This window comes from Lagopus muta, chromosome Z, assembly GCF_023343835.1.
Source record: "Lagopus muta isolate bLagMut1 chromosome Z, bLagMut1 primary, whole genome shotgun sequence".
NCBI lineage: Eukaryota > Metazoa > Chordata > Aves > Galliformes > Phasianidae > Lagopus > Lagopus muta.
Window position 1 is genome coordinate 36,748,020 of NC_064472.1, and position 10,018 is coordinate 36,758,037.

Below are 10,018 nucleotides of genomic sequence, written 5' to 3' on the forward strand. Positions count from 1 at the left end.
AAGAATTGTAGGATGAAGGACATCGCAAATATTGCTGTCACAGTGCTATGACTTTGATTGGTAAACATTAGGGCTTTAATTCCTCTAAGTTTCACTGTGGTCACAAACATTTCTTAATTTAGATTTGAAATACAACTTGTGTCTGAAACTCAAGCAACTAAGTCAGCAGTGTAGTTTATAAGATTCAAAGAGCAGAATTAACATTCCTGAAAACCCTTCACAAACCCAGGTGCTTTCAAGGCTTTGCCACACAGTCTCTTAAGAAAGAATGAATATGGTAGATGTTTTTTGCTCTGTGAGACTAGAGGTCACCTTGAAAATACAGACGACATTCATATTATTTGTATACTCTTTGTCTGTAATAGCATAAAGTGAGATGTGTTAACTAAAACCATGCCTGAAATTGGACAATTTCATCCTAAAGTTGGTTAGGATTGAGAAATGGAGGCAGTTTCTTGACTTGTTCCAGTTAGAAACATGAAAAATCTGTTATAACTACAGTATGTAGGTTTACAGGATGCTGGCAGAAATGTGATGGATTTCACATCTGTCCTGACAGAAAATCTGTGCTATCTTCTCTTCCATCTTTTGTATTTCAACCACTGGCAAGTCCTCATTGCTACTTATCAAATCAAGTGACGATCAGCTGCATGTAAATCCTATCTGTGAATGTTTGTCTTCATTTGTTTCAGTATGAATATTTTATTCTATATTCTATTACAGTATGAAATAGAACACACAAAGAATTGCAATTTTTAAAAGTAGATTGAGTAAATGAAAACTATATAAAAATAAGTATCTTTTTGTAATTGGTAATTGTCATGGTTTTATTTCTAGATCTGTGTTTGTGACGGGGAGACAGCAGGCCCACAAGCCCATCTGCCCAAAAAGGGGGAAAAGGGAGAAAGGGAATAAAATGGAAAAAACAAAAACAAAAAATAGCGGCAACATTCTGAGGAGGAAAACAAATTAAGTTTACTAATTAAAATAGCAAAAATACATGTTAATTGTAATTGAAGTTAATAAATCAAATAAATTAGAGCATTTTCTAAAAACTGAGGCTCTTAATCTGATCTGCTAGGGAGTTAAGAGAGAGACTCATGACTCCCAGTCATTTTTTTCTTACCTCTCCCCAGAAAATGAAAATGAAAAAGCAAAGCCTTCTGGTTCATTCTTTTTTTCTGGAGCTGGAGATGCAGCATGAATTCTTTAACTCCCAGTGTACTGCATGATGTTAAATGTGGAATACAAATAATAAATCATGACAATTATGATGATATTTGCTTTGATTTACAGCACAACAGTTGTACTATGGAAATTCAGTTAGCATCCAGTGCAGTTGGACTACTGTACTTCATGTTGAACTTATAGTTCTCTTATTTGAAGGTGTGTTGAGTAAGAATATTTAAAGATTAAAAAAATGGAATATGATGATTGATAGCTGAAGTGAATCAATTTCTCTGAAACTTGAGAAGGTACACTTGCTGACTTGAACAAATTTTGGTCTATTTGCCACAGTATTTCTAAACCTTAGTTTCTATGTAGTTTCAGTTGGAAATAAATCTATCTGTTGCAGCAAGAAATTAAAACTTCGTATTTCCTTAGCATGTATTGTACTTTTGTCCAATATGTGCTTCTATTTAATATGTCATCACAGACTAATGCAAAATATCATCTTTTGCACTGTATTATAGTTCACCATCAATAAGTCTTGTTCTTTAATATGTTGTGTATATTCAATTACCAACTAATGCATTTCCTTTGTGATTTGAGAATATTGCTTTGTTGAGATCTTTGGTGAGAGGACTGAGTTCAATCCCAGTTCTGCAAAGATTACTTAGCTATAAAATTTGTACCCCTGTCTAAGCCTCCACCCTAAGTGCACTCAGTTCAGCTTCTCATCATCAGAATATTATTACAAGTACCTTGTGTATAATAAAGTTTGTACAGCAGTCTAAGTAACTTTTTTTTTTTTAAACTCTAATATCTGATTCACTTACTGCACATGAGGACCTGAACTTTTACCTTAAATGAAAATATTTCTGTGACTTTGAAGCAAGATGGTTCTCAGAAAGATGTGTTCCTAGAATGGGTCTTTTTTTTGTAGACAGATCCCAAAATTTTCTAGAATTCAAAATTGGTGTGGTAATAACTATGCATATCCTTAATTCCACTGTACCACTCAGTCTTTCAGCACAGGTTTGCCAAGTCAAGAGCTTGTGTGACCACAACTTATTCTTACCAGAGAAATTTTATGACAACAATTTTATTTATTTTTACCAGCACTAGTGCTATAATAATTATATTTAGTTTTCTCACTCAGTGAAGGGATTTGGTTGCTTTTTCATTTCTCACAAAATCAGCCTGTGTAGTCTGTTGTTAAACAAGAAACAATCTAGGAAATATATACGTACAAAAAAAAAAAAGCAATGATTTTTTACACATAACTGCACAAACACATATGTTATAGCATTTTTTGGTTCCAGAAATTGTTTGATACAGAAAAAATAGGTTGCTTTTTCTAAACTATTAATTTAACACTGAAAAGAGGATTTGTACAAACATTGCAAAAATATTATCAACAGAGAACTGGAAATGTAATATGCATTTTACAAAATACAGATAAAAATGAACAGATGAAGTTCTTGACTCGATGTGATATATGTGATACGTGTTCCTACAATTGACATTTTCTTAAGACTGGGGAGACCCAAAAGATTACTAAATACAATGATGAGTTATTCAGGATGCTGTTTACTGCCATAGACTCAAAAATTCTCTTCTTCTGAAAAGATACTAAATACTGGATGTTGATAATTTATCAAATTTTTAGTGCTCCTAACATGTATGCAGACAAAAACTCCATTACAGCTTTGTCTCTGCTATAGTTATATTTGTTTCCTACTGAACAGTGCATGATAGAAAGAAATATTCCTTTTTCAGATGATATTCAGCCATATTTCAGTAGAAGTAGGAGGTAAAGCAGTTCTTTCTGTTTCCATCATTTAGGAATAATGTTCATGCACACTTAGCTCACTGCAGTTAATAATACAAACTTCTCAATCCATTAGATAATAGCTGTCAAAATAAGAGTGTTTCAAGAGGAAATCTTGATTGTTACTAAATCATCAGTTAACAAACTCTCAAAGTTTGTAATTTGGACTTCTTATTGAGGAAAGTAAGAAGGCCAAAGTGTAATGAACAATTTCAGGATTTTGTGAGTATATTAGATATTAAAAAAATATTTCAGTCCATAGTTTCTATTACTACTACTAATAACAGCTAATAACAATAACTTGAAGTTAGGGTAGGAAGTGAAAGCATACTTTTATAGCGTATGAGAAAGACGTAAACTCCTTTCAGAGAGATGTCATAATACTAAGATCAGAATTGCAACCCATATGCAGAGATCAGTAAGAAGTTTCCACATCTCTTCTTTTGTAAGGTCATACCATTTCTTGGCTGTTTTTTCCTGATTTTTTCACTTGTCTACTGAATCTATAGCAGGAAATGGTAAAAGGTAGAGAGAAGAGAGTTATCTGTCATTGCATCTTCTTATGCCTCTGGCTAAAGCTCTGATCTGTCTGTATTCACACATTATTAATGAATCTATTCCTATAGCACCCAAAATGGGTTAGATATTATATAAGTTTAAGAGAAGGGTAGTGTTCACATTTCAACTATTCAAAAAAATAATTACTGTCTTATTTGTGCTACAATAATCACTAAATGTCAACTCCAGTGACCAAGCAACATTTTCATCCATATACATAGAAATCTTTAGATGTGCCTTTAGGTATTTTGCTGGAAAATTTCCTTCTGTAATGTAGAAATGCTGATAAAGTTAATGTTTTTGAAAAAAATAAAAATAAAAAAATTCAAAAGGAAATCAAAAAGATCACTTCTGTTTTTCTTGTAAACTATAGAAACTACTCTATTTTTGCAAGCGTATGCTCCCCAGGGCAGTATGGAATGAATTGTTAAGAAGGAAATATTCTTCATTAAATAAGATAATAATTAATGAGCAATTTAAATATACATATATATGTGTGTATATGTATATAATATGTATATACATACAACGAATCTCTGAATTAAAAACATCCCTTCCCTCTTAAGAAATACAAAATGAAACAAAAACACTTGAACACTGAGAAGATGGCTTATTTCTTTCACCATTAGGTGCTAATTTTTCTTCCTATTTTTAAAGGGTTCTGTTTTCAAACCTATAATTAGTCACGTAAGATCTCAAATCAATGACTTAAATCCATTAATTTGCACTTACAATCAATTTTAAATGAAATGTTCTCTATATCAAATCACAGGATAAGCATATTTCCAATCATCTTTTCACATTCTTTTCTAAATAATACCACCCCAAAATCTAATTCTTAATCCTTATTTGATTACAGCTTTCACTTGGATCTGAATTCATTTTTCTCAGAGGTGGGCTTTTTTTTCCTTTTCCTTTTGCATTTTGGGGCAGTAGATAAAGTAGATCTGAAATGAAACTTACATTCCTTGCTGATAACTGGTCTTGCATGGTTTTAAAAAATCATGGCAGTCAATTAATGTCCAAGGTGAGCAGAAAATGTTACGCACATTTTTAAGAAGGGTGGAAATGTTGACTCAGGGAACTGCTAACCTGTCAGCTTCAACTGTGTGTCAGGGAGTATCATGGAACACATCTTCCTGGAAGCTAAAGCATGTGGATGTGGTAAGGCACAGTCTTGCCTGACCAACCTAATGATCTTCCACGATGGTGTAACTACAGCAATGGGCAAGAGGAAAGCCACTAGTGTCATCTGTTTGGATTTCAGTCATGCCTTCAATGTGGTCCCCCAAATTCCTTCAGCAATATTTTCTTGCAGCCCCAGAAGCCAAGCATATCCTGAGCTGCATCTAAAGAAGCAGATTGAGGGAAGTGATCCCGCCCCTCTATGCTGGTGAGACCTCACCTGGAGTATTGCATCCAGATGTGGAGCTCTCTGTACAGGAGAGACACTGACCTACTGGGGCCTGTTCAGAAGAGGGCCACAAAAGTTATCTAAAGTATGGAACACCTTCCCTATGAGAACAGTCTGAGAGAGCTGGGGCTGTTCAGCTTGGAGAAGGACCCAGGGAGACCTGATATCCACCTTTCAGTATCTAAAGTGGAGCTGCAAGAAAGAAGGGAACAAACTCTTTAGTAGTATCTGTTCTTATAAGACAAGGGGAAATGATTTCAAACTGAAATGGGAGTTTTAGACTGACATAATAAAAAAGATTTTTACAGTAAGGATAGTGAACTGGAACAAGTTGCCCAGAGTTGTGGTGGATGCTCCAACCTGGAGACATTCAAGATGAGGCTGAATCAGGCTTTGTGCAAACTCATTAAGATGTAACTGTCCCTGTTCATTACAGGAAAGTTGGACTAGATGATCTTTAAAGATGATCTTCCAACACAGACTATGATTTTATGTGTAATTTCACCACATATATTTGCTGTGATTACTTGGATATCTACAAACCAGGGAACAATAGAACAGTGAGCCCCTACTCTGTACTTGGAAATCATAGAGAAGACCCTCTTGAAAACTGCATTTAAGCATATGCAAGATGAAGAGGTGATCTGAAACAGCCAGCATGGCTTCATCAAGAGCAATTCATAGAATCATGCAATCATAGAATCATTAAGGTTAGAAAGACTATGAAGGTCACCAAATCCAGCAAAAAACTCATCGCTGTCATACCAGCAAGCCACACCACTCAATACAATTCTACCCTTTTCTTGAAAACCTGTAGGAACAGTGACTCCACCACTTCCCTGGGCAGCCTTTTCCAATGCTTGACCACTCTTTCTGAGAAGAAGTTTTCCAAATATTCAACCTGAACCTCCTCTGGCACAACTGAAAACCATTACCTCTCATTCTGTCATTATTTAGCTTGAAAAACCGTCCAACATCCACCTAACCTCAGGCAGCTGTATAGAGCTGTAAGGTCTCTCCTGAGCCTCCTCCAATCCTGACTGAAAAATCCCTGTTCCCTCAACCACCCTTTATAAGATTTGTACTTCAGACCTTTCACAAGCTTCATTGCCTGTCTTTGGACATGCTCCAGAGCCTTGATGTCTCTTTTACAATGAGGGGCCCAAAACTAAAAACACCACTTGAGGTACAAACTCGTCAGGAATGAGTAGAGAGTGACAATCACCTCCCTAGTGCTGCTGGCTACACTATCTCTGGTATTTGATGATGACACTGACGATGTTGGCCACTTGTGCATACTGCTTGCTTGTATTCAGATAGATTTTCACTAACAGCTCCAGACCCTTGTTCTCTGTACATCTTTTCAACCACACTGCCCCAAGCCTGTAGCATTGCATGGAATTTCGTGATCGAAATGCAGGACTTGGCACTTGGTATTTTTATGGCTTATACGGTTCGTTCCAGCCTATCAGTCCAACCCCTTCCTCTGTGGAGCCTTCCTACCTTCAGGAAGATTGAAACTTCTTCCAAGATTGTTGTCATGTGCAAACTTACTAAGAATGTACTCAATTCCCTCATCCAGGTTGTCAATAAGGAAACTGAACAGAGCCAGTTATGTCTGACAAAACTGGCCTTTTATAATGGAGAAGCAGCATCAGTGAATAAAAGAAGAGCAACTAAAGTAATCTACCTGGACTTCTGCAAGTCCTTCGACATGGTTCCACACCGTATTCTCATCTCTAAGATGGAGAGGTATGGATTTGAGGGGTGGACTGTTCAATGAATAAAGAATTGACCACCAAAGGGTTGTGGCCAATGGCTTTGTGTCCAAATTATGGCTAGTGATGAGCGCTATCCCCCATAGCTCTTTTTAATATCTTTATCAACAACAAAATAGACTTGGGATCAAGTGTACCCTCAACGAGTTTACTTAAAACACTCAGCTGAGTGGTTCAGTTGGTATAACTGAAGGGTTGCCATCCAAAGGGACCTGGACTTAAGTGGGCCTACATTAATCTTATGAGGTTCAACAGTGTCAAGTACAAGGTGTCGCACCTGGGTTGGGGCAATCCCAGATATGTGTACTGTCAGGGAGAAGAACTCATTGAGAGCAGCCCTGTGGAGAAAGGCTCGGGGGTTCTGCTGAACAAAACACTTGACATGAGCCAGAAGAATTACCTTGCAGCCCAAAAGGCTAACTGTAACCCAGGCTTGATCAAAAGAGATGTGGCTGCCTGTGTGAGGGACTTGTTTGTTACTTTCCACTCTGCACTCTCCTGTCTCCACCTGTCTACGTCTATGTCATCCATGTCTATGGTGCCCAGTGTAAGAATGATATGAATCTGTTGGAGTGGGTCCAGAGAAGGGGCACAAAGAAGGTCAAAGGTATGGACCACTCCTCACACAAAGAGAAGCTGAGAGAGTGGGGCTTTTTCAGTCCGAAGAATACAGGGTTTCAGGAGGACCTCATTTCAGCCTTACAGACCGTTAAGGGAAGTTGTAAACAGGTGGAAGACTGACTTTTTACACTGTCTAATAGTGATAGGATACTAGTCTATATAGGGGGAATGATTTAAAACTAAAAGAGGGGAGATTTAGATTAGATAATTAAGAGGAAATTCAGAGGGTGGTGAGGCAGTGGAAGAGGTTACTGAGAAAAGTTTACATTCATTCATATTCACACACACATTTATATACACGTGTGAAATTAAGGTTAACTAATTTTTGGTAAGATTTATTGGATGAAATACTAAAGATTATTTAAACAATATTTTCTGGTTATTATGTAAGAATGTTGGTGTAAATACACTGTCTACATTAAAGCTAATAGACAACATGTGAGAAGCTGGCCCATAGACCTTCCATAGAAGTTACCAGATATGACCTGTTCTTCTAACAGATATTAAATGGACTCATGAGCAGTGCCTTAAATAAATACGTTATCTCTATTTGTTGAATACTCTGTGCCACTTAGGGGGAAAAAAAATGCAGTTTTATTTCAAAAACAGAAATGACTGTGTTTCTTTGTCTTAAAATTAAATAGCCAGACTTTTAAGACTGAATACTGTAAATGAGGCTCTAATAGCCCTTTCTTAGCTTCTAGAAAGTGGTTATTTTTCTTTAGGAATATTCTGAGAGAATTTTATGAATTCACAGACCATATGAGCATATACAATAGTAAAGTATTTCCTTCAGATTTAAACAACACAACAGAGATAGTAGCTCTCCAAGATGTTTCTGTAGTGTTTTCCAAACACATAAGTATTTTATTTTTAAAGAGAAACCTGTGAAGAGAATCTGTTTAAGTACATTGCCCACCAAGAATGGAAAACCTGGGAGGTAAAAATGCTCATTTTTTTGTGAAGGAGATGCATGGTGTGATCTCACTGATGTACAATTATTAGTTCCCTCATAATTCAATAATTGTCTTCTGTTTTATCTATAAGAGTGAAATTTATTATTCTATACAAATAGGAAAGGAAATCAGATCTTTGGAAAGTAGGAAGCCTAGTAAAAGCCTAGAGATAGGTGCCTGAAGAGCTGGAACAACTACTAGATACAAAGAGGAGAAAGAACCTGGAATAGTTCATTTACCAGCTTTAGAAGCATCCTAATGAAAAATACGATACTTGAACAAATATCACCAGGAGGTCTGACTATTTACAAATCTCTGGCTGTATCAGGGAGGACCATCCTTACATCCAGAATAGAAGTGATAGAAAAGAAAGGAATTCCATCTTGAAAACCATATCATCTGAAATTAGTTTAAATTTTTTTGATTGAGAAAATCAGAGGCTGTGGTAGGAAAACTTGAATGGATATCCCGTATTAATCTGAGGTACATGACTTGTGGTCAACAAGCGCTTGAAACACACCTCTTCATTCCACAGTCTGTTGCAGATTCATGAAGAATAATTAAGCACTCATTTGAATTTACTCCTTTTACCTATCTTCAGCTAGACTAGCTCTGGTTACCAGTGTGCCCCACACTAGTAGCAGGAGAAGATGCAGTGTGGAACGATCTTTCCACTCAACTATTAACTTTTTCTCAGGAAATGCCTGGAAAACCAAGGGAGAAGTATTTCCACTTTAGAGGAGCTGTGATCCACCTGTGAGCATCCTCTACTATAGAAGAGCTATCATGTGACTAAATATTATACCTAATTCCATATTGGGCATCTGGAAAGTGATCTAGATGCAGTGGACTAAGGGTCTGAGATACTGGAGGTGAATGTTTTAAATGCAACACCAGAATATAAGAGAAGAAGCAGTGATAAATACAGGAATCTAGCAAAATGAAAAAGTAGGAGGATTAGCAAGCACCACTTCATTTCCCCAGATAGTCTCCTATTTGCACATTTGAGTTCCATATTTTAATTTGATTTCTTGCACTACCATAAAAATCCTACCACTTTCATTCACAGAATTTGAAATTTAGATTAAGCCATTATCTAAATAGTCCTAGGTCAAGGAAATGTAGATATAGGAATGAAAATCCTGGTATTAGCCTAAATAATCAGTATTGTCTTTAAGTATCTGCTTAAATCAGATTTTTTGTTTAATTTCATCATGAATTCATACAGTCAATGATTCTATACGCTTTTGGAACTGAAATATAAAAAGCTCTGATTAACTAACTCCTCCAAAACCAAAACAGCACAGAAATATGCTCTAGCCAGTCAAGACTGTGTCTCTGATTATTTAATTGTGATGAATAATGAGAAGGAGACTGTTTGGGTATTCTTTCTTTCTACATTTAGCAGAATGTTATTTTTTCCCCCGAGCCTTTGAAAGAGCTTAAGCTTTAAATCACAATTTTTCTCTGATGAAAAGACTTTATGCCTCCCTCACTGACCTCTGTATTCACTATACAATACATTTATACTTGCTTAGGACCTTTTATTCAGAATGAACAAAGTAAAAGGGTATCTAACTCTTAATTGACTTAGGTGTGATATTTCCAGCCCATTCATCATTCAAGTGGAGAAAGAGGCATTGTTTGGAATGAAAGATACTTATTATAATCCCGCACTTAAGTATTGCTCACTTCT